This window comes from Cucurbita moschata, unplaced genomic scaffold (assembly GCF_002738365.1).
Source record: "Cucurbita moschata cultivar Rifu unplaced genomic scaffold, Cmos_1.0 Cmo_Scf00053, whole genome shotgun sequence".
Lineage (NCBI taxonomy): Eukaryota > Viridiplantae > Streptophyta > Magnoliopsida > Cucurbitales > Cucurbitaceae > Cucurbita > Cucurbita moschata.
The window spans coordinates 505,954-513,539 of record NW_019268569.1 but is presented as its reverse complement, the minus strand read 5'-3'; the positions used below and the strand labels follow the sequence as shown (position 1 = coordinate 513,539).

The window sequence follows — 7,586 nt, the reverse complement described above, 5'->3', positions numbered from 1 at the left end:
TTTTAACACAAATTGCATGCAACACCTCTGCTGATTGTGGAGATCATACTTGTTCATGTTCTGAAATCGGTTTATGCATCTGTTTTAAATTCGCAACCAAAGAATTGAAGCTCAACGATATGCAATTTGAAAACTTCAAAGAAGAGGATCTCAAGAATTAAGTGTTAATAAGAATACGACTATGTTTTGATTCATAGTGTGTGGGACTAAATTCTATCTATGGAATACAAGAATAATGATTAATTAGCTATATATGATATAGGTATATTTTGTTATCTTTTTGAAACGTTTTTTTTTTTTTGAACACCAACACATTCTAGTTACATTTCTTTTAAATAAATTTCTCCATACATTCTAGTTATATTAGGCATGTTGTGGCAACCTTTGTTTTAATAGAAAATTAGAGTCATTATAGGTGGTATCAGAGCGATTGCTCTCACGATAAGATGTGATTCAAGAACAAACCAAAAAGGAAGCTAGTGGGTATGTGACACCTGAGTAAAGGAGGAATACATGAATGAACCGAGACTACATTATAGTGAGAGTGATCTTGAAGATTGGATGACTAAAAAAGTCTAAAAAGAAATAGAAGTTGCAACCTATACTAATAAAAATTTAATGAAAATAAGTTTGCACAAAGAAGGAAATTTAGTACTTTATTACGTGAAGAATGACTAATTCATAGACAGTGCAATGCTTAACAAAGATAAAAATAAAATCCTAATAGAAAGCAGAACATCAAGCCAAAACAAAGAATTTGGCCTAAGATCATATCTATAATCATATTGGCATAAATACATATAAGTTTGTCTGTGTTTTAAATAATGTTTTTTTCGACAATTTGCTACGTCATATAATACTTAGCTTTTCTTTTCATTGTTTAACAATTTTATTGGCTCCATATTTCAAAAAAATGTATTTTTCTTTTCAACAAGCAGAAGATATTTGCTTGATAAGAGTTAATTAGAATCTTTATTTCTAATACAACATAAAGAGGTATAAAGTTGAACTTTTAAGACCAAGTTGATGAATAACATAGGCTTCCGTTTAGTTATGAAAATATATTTGTGATCCCGAGAACTATTTCTCACATAGATTCCATCATCCGGCCTTATCGACCAAACTTCTTCGGGCTCACTTGGGTTGTTGGGTTATTTCTGTCTTGAGTTGGAGTTTTGACCCGAGCCAAAATCAAACCCGTTTGCCCTCGGGTTCCTTTATCCTTACCCAAAAGTTTATAGTTGATCCTCAGTAGGTTAGGTAGAAGATTCGAGTCTACAATCATGTGTTAGATGAGAAAGAAAAATGTTGAAACCCTTATTGACGATCTAAGTTCAAAACGTCAATTACTCTCGGTGTGGAACTTGGAAATAGAAATGAATTGGTTCGAGGGAATTTGGGGTGAGAGAGAGACTAAACTTGGAGAAATAGTATATGGGCACTCTTCCTTCAAGATCTGAGCAGCTGGCCGTGTTTTCATTTTTCACCATGAGTCTTGATTGGATCGGTTTGGGTTGTAGGGGTTGTTGGGTTGTCGAGTTCAATGTACACCCCTAGTCCATAACTAATATAATAATAATGAACTAGATTTTGGAGGAGGTTCTTCAACTAGTTTGTAATAGTCTAAAAAAATTCTAAAGGGAGTAACGTGAACAATTAATGTTCTATACAATGAGCGTTACACAAAACTCTCAGAGTATTAGTCTTGGATGAACAAAAATGTTTTTCTTGGAAATTAAATGTTATAGAATGTGGCTTAGTGAACCATTTTAAACGAAAAATATTTTGTAGTTTGTCTAAGCCACTAATAAGATCGTGCAAAAGGTTAGAATGTGGATGTGTACAACCAGGAGTAGACCGAAAAAAAAAATATCACAAACTTTAAAAATAAAATTAATATCCTTTAACATTTATGAAAAAGATTAAAAAAAATTATTATTGTCAATATAGGGACCCAAAACTATCTACCTACCTCGTAAATCTTCAAGAAATTTTACATCCAAATGTTGAGATTTTTAAAAAAAAACTACCAAATCCATTACTTTGGATGTACATTAAAAAACAAATTGTGGTTTCGTTGAATAATTTGTCTTCACCGGGCACCCACACTTACTTATATCATGTCTTTGGACTTATAATGAAATGCTTGAATTTGTTGCATAGGTTTTAGTGGCGATTTTTATGTTTTAGTTATCAAGTCGTCTTTTGTACCCTTCTTTGTTTTGACATGATATTCTGATGTGGTTGTAATTTTATTTTTCTTTTTGTTAATCAGATTTTATTTTTCTCTGTTAATCATTCTACTCCCTATAAATATAGTCATTTTGAGCCTAATAAAGAACTGAATTTTCTTCCTTCTCATGCTGCATTAAATTTATCATTTGGTATTAGAGTCTTGTCTCTTTATGCGGCAGCTAAAGATGACTACTGTAAGTCAGTTTTGTTCAACCAACCATACCAAAATTTGTTGGTCACTACGATCCTTGGAGCATGTTAATGAAGAACTTTCTTCTCTCTAAAGAATATTAGCAGATGAGACTGATTACTCAGATGAACAGAAGAAGGAGATAGCAAGTCAGAAATTGAATGACTTACAGAGCTGAAAACTACCTTTCCAAGCCATGGATCGCTCAATTCTAAAGACTATTTTGAATATCCTAAATATATATCCTCCTTCCTCGGGTTTAGCTACAAAACATTACTGAATTCAACAACAGGAATAAAAGAGTAACCATAGCTTGTTACATGATGGAAGGATAGAAAATAAAGTAGCTACTAAGAACTATACAGTAAGGTTCCCCCTTGTATTGACCCATAACTGATAGAGATAACTCACATTCACTCCTGCCGTGTTCTCCTCTACCTCTGCTTTGTTTCCAATTGTCACAGGCTCCCAACTTCTGTAATCCAAGAGTGTCGCTCCTTTTTAGGGCAACCTTCCTTAAATACCACCTCCACCATCTCAATTTTAGAGTTGATGGTGCATGTACTTTCACTAAGCTATGTTAGTATGATATTCGTGTTATGGCTATTAAACATTGCTTAATCAAGTAGGATAATAATGAAATTAATGTCATCTATATATTGTTTCTTTTACGGAAGCAATGTTGATATGTATCATAACCATGTATTATATTTTGAACTATAGGACATTATACATGGTGTATGCCACAAGCAAGGAGATGCTTCTCCAGTATATTTTATACAGACGCGTATACTATGATGTGATACGTGCTCCTTTTTTTCTGTTGGTTTTCTCTAGCATGAGTGTGCACTAGCCCATAGTCAGGCTTAGGGGTATGTACATAAGCCTGTCTTTCGAGTTAATGTGCACGTAAAGAGAAAGTATTGGTCATCAACCCTACCTGAAAGAAAAAGTAAAGCCTAAGCAAAAGTTATGAAAAGATAGGTTCCACCATGAACCACGATTATGTTTTGACTCCAATAGTGAGGCTATTCTAAATCCATGTTTTCTATTTTTCTAAGTAAAGGTAAGATACTCGTGTATGGATGACAGTGTTGCTACAAAAGTCACGAAAATAAAGAGTTTTTTTTTTTCATTTAGGTTTTAGTCCTACACTATCTCTTTGATGCTACTTTTTCAATTTTAGATGAAATTTGTGAATGTTTAAGTCTATGATAATGCTTAAAGTAAATTTTTTTAAATGGTTTTCAGTATTTAGTAGTCTGGTCATTCACGTAGTGGTAACCTTATTTTTAAATGAAAAAGTAGGATAATAGCAATAGAAAATGATGCGTAAGAAACGATCCTAGGGTACGTGTCATTCATGCATCACTCAAGTCATCAACAATAAGTCCACTTATATAATCTTGAAATTGATTTACTTAAGTGTATTAATAACCGAAGTTGGCTCCAATTATTTTAAATTGGCCAAAGGCTACAAAAACCTCAAACACTCCCAATTACATAAAAAAAACGACCATAGAAAGGTCCAAAATGGGAGGAAAAGGTTCAAATTAGTAAATAGGTATTAAATAGGTAAATTCGAGTTAAATGCATCAAGCCAAGGTTGGGGTGTAGGTCGCATTTCTAGATTGAGTGGAGTATGCAGGTCAATCGTGGGTTGTGGTTAGGGGCGTGTGAGATGGGTTGTAGTTCGATTTGGGTTGGGTTGCTAACGAGTCAGGCGTTGCCAACGTCAGGTTTGGCTACCAGCTTGGATTGGTTCAGTCACAAACAAATCGGCCTATGGAAGCTAAGGTTCAAACTCAAATTCAGATTTGAACCCTAAGGTTTGGACCCAAGGCTAATGTCTACTAGTTTCAATATGATAGGAGCTACTTCTTCTGAATGTTAAGAATGGGTCTTCACTGTGTCTTATTTACAGACTATTCATTAGAAGACCAGTGGATGTTGAAATCTTTTATGTAAGCGTTTGTAGTCCAACGGTTAGGATAATTGCTTTCCAAGCAATAGATCCGGGTTCGACTTCTGGCAAACACAAATATATATCAATGTGATGATAGGAGCTACTTCTTCTAAATGTATTCATTAGAAGACCAGTGGAGCTTGTACTCTTTTATGCAAGCGTTTGTAGTCCAACGGTTAGGATAATTGCCTTCCAAGCAATAGACCCGGGTTCGACTCCCGGCAAATGCAAATATATATCAATGTGATGATAAGAGCTACTTCTTCTAAATGTATTCTCATTCGAAGACCAGTGGATGTTGAAATCTTTTATGCAAGCGTTTGTTGTCCAACGGTGAGTATAATTGCGTTCCAAGCAATAGACTCGGGTTTGACTCTTGACAAACGCAAATATATATCAATGCGATGTGAGTTGCTTATCTTAAATGATAACCATGGTTCCTCATCGGACTATTCAATTGAAGACCGGTACCTAACCCAGCACCATGGGCACACGGTTTTATAGAAGAGAGAAAAAGTAATCAGAAAACTGTGATGAACCGAGTGAAGAAGGGATCCATCAGATCCGATCAAGGTCGATCTCATTCCATAACCCAGCACCAAGATTGCAGCCTCGTCCCAAATACCCACGTGGCCAGAGAACAAACTCGAGAGCTACAGCTTGAAACTAAAAGACCGCGATTCAACCCAAGGGCTATATATTGCCCGAAACCAAAAGATTGCGCCCCAACGCAAGGCCCAAATCCATCACCTCGGCATGGACTTGCACTCAGCTCAGCATCAGTCCGCGACCCGCACGCTTGCAGCGGCTCGCATGCCTCGACCTAACCTGCGACACATCTCTTTCCCATGGCAACACGTGTTGCACTTGCAGCCAGACACTTCTTTGCCTTACATGACTCACTCGGCTCAGCTCTGCGGCTAAAAAACCAGTCCTTCAGCACAGTAAAGTATAAATTAGACCAATTTGTACTGTTTTGAACCGGTAATTAAGGTCAATATCATGTTCTATTTCACAAATTTAAGTTAATGACATTAGAATTGTGAAATCTAATGAAATGAAATGGACATCCTAATTGGAAACAAATTTCGGCGATATTTGAAGCAACTTCGAGGAATGAAAGCTTTGCGTACTCGAATTTAGGAAAACGCCGATAAAGGCCAACCAAGTAAGTGGTCTTACTATAGGATTGATTGGACAATTGTTTAATGTTTGATGGCACGTGTCTAGTGGCCCTTGCACGTATCATTTATGCTTTATACTTATGATGCTTTGATGATGATGTGAATGAGTTATAGGATGATACCTTATGATGTGATATGATGATTATGATGTTGCTAAATGATGACAATGTATGATGATAATGATGTATGAAAACATGACGATGAAAGATTGCTGAATTTCCTTAGTATGAAGTTATTTTCCATATTAAGATGAAAAACATGTTTTGAATGCCATATTGCAGTATGACGATAGTTTTTATAAGACACAACCCGAGTTAATGTTAATGATGATGAATGTATTAAGACCAATGCACATCTATTACTTATAGGGATATAAGGATTGAAGGAAGGTTGTGTCACAAAGATGTTTTAAAGATGAGAAACCATAGAGACCTCATGCATTCTGTGTATACATAAACATCAGGCTCGTTCTCCTTTTACGATGATGAGTATAGACGCGTACACTTCGATGATGATGGCGATCATGCCTTGCATGACACTCAGGGGTCTGCTGACCTCTAGAGGTCGCTACGGACAAGTAGCTCGACTATGATGGATTCAAGGGTGCGAACAACCTGAGGATTCATGCTTGCACGTGTAGATCGTGTGTAGGGAAGTACTACACATCCAATTTTGTCCGGACTGGAGGCCACCCATATGATTGTTTTTAACGGTAGGTCCCTAGAGTATGAGTTGCATGTGTTCGCATTTTTCCCGGCCCCTTTAGTGGGATCACTTACTGAGTATTTCTTAAATACATAAGCCGTGTGTTACTTCTATTTTAGGTAAAAGCAAGGTAGCCGTGTACGACTGACGACGTCATCGCAATCAGAGACCATGACACGTGCATAGGCTAGTAACATTTTAATTTCATGTTTTACTTTATTTATTATTATTATTTTTATCTTGTTTTTTGAATTATGTTTTCAAACATGTAAGTAAGTTGATGTTATGTTTTTAAGAAGAAGTTATGATGTACGATGACGTTTTAAGAGTTAAATTTCACATAAGAGTTTAGACTAAGATGACCGTAGCGACTTTAGGTTAGCAAAAATCTAGGGTTGTTACATCAAACTTTGGTATTACAATCAAGTTCATATTGTTCGCCAACCATGTGACCCAACATGTCTCCTAGTAGATTTTTTTAGGGCTAGGATTAGTGTAATGTATTGTGTATGAAGTGGAAGTGGACAACCCGATGAGATCAACATTCCTTAAAACTACCAAAGGGCGAGGGATCATACAAGTGAATGGGATCCACTCTTCTTAAACCAACCTAAGGGAAAGGAGCTAAGCACCCATATTTTTTGACCTAAAATGGGATCCACTCTTCTTAAACCAACCTAAGGGAAAGGAGCTAAGCACCCATATTTTTTGACCTAAGAATCCAGTACCAAAGTCGTACGTACCAAAGTCCTAAGATAACTATGTTATGAACTAAGAACACATGACTAGAACCTAAAAACTAAGTTCCATAGAAGAGAAAACTGGACATGCTTTAAATAGTGTGGTACTGTAAGGACGGGAGTTCGATGATTCCAAAAAGACGGGTCAATTTTTTGCGAACCAAAACAAAGAAAATTTGAAAAATAATATACATTATATTTATATTATATCAAAACAAAGTTCATAGATTATTATATATAAAATACAACTTAACATTTAGAATAAAAAATAAGAAACGGACACAAAATATTTAAAACGAAAGGGTGTGGAGGACGACGTGTGAGGCCTGTCTATGGTACCTACTCCAGAGTCTGCTCCCGACCTAGACCAACTTCTTGTTTACCTAAAAGGACATGGAAAATATGGAATAAATACAAAGACTCAGTAAGTAGCCTACTTGTACACTCTTAATCGTGGCCTTAGGGTACTACACTCTTCCTTTTTTTTTGTTTTGATTCTTGTTTTAAGTATTTAAGCCCTTTAATTTTATTCTAGACGTGTGGGTTCTTGTCATGATTTATTCTGA

General features: G+C 35.9%; 1 non-coding gene across 1 annotated transcript; it reads left to right on the top strand.

Moving 5' to 3' along the window:
* The first annotated feature begins 4,549 nt into the window (after positions 1-4,549).
* Positions 4,550-4,621, top strand: TRNAG-UCC. The gene has a single exon. It is a non-coding gene; the product is annotated as a tRNA-Gly (tRNA).
* Positions 4,622-7,586: the final 2,965 nt, after the last annotated feature.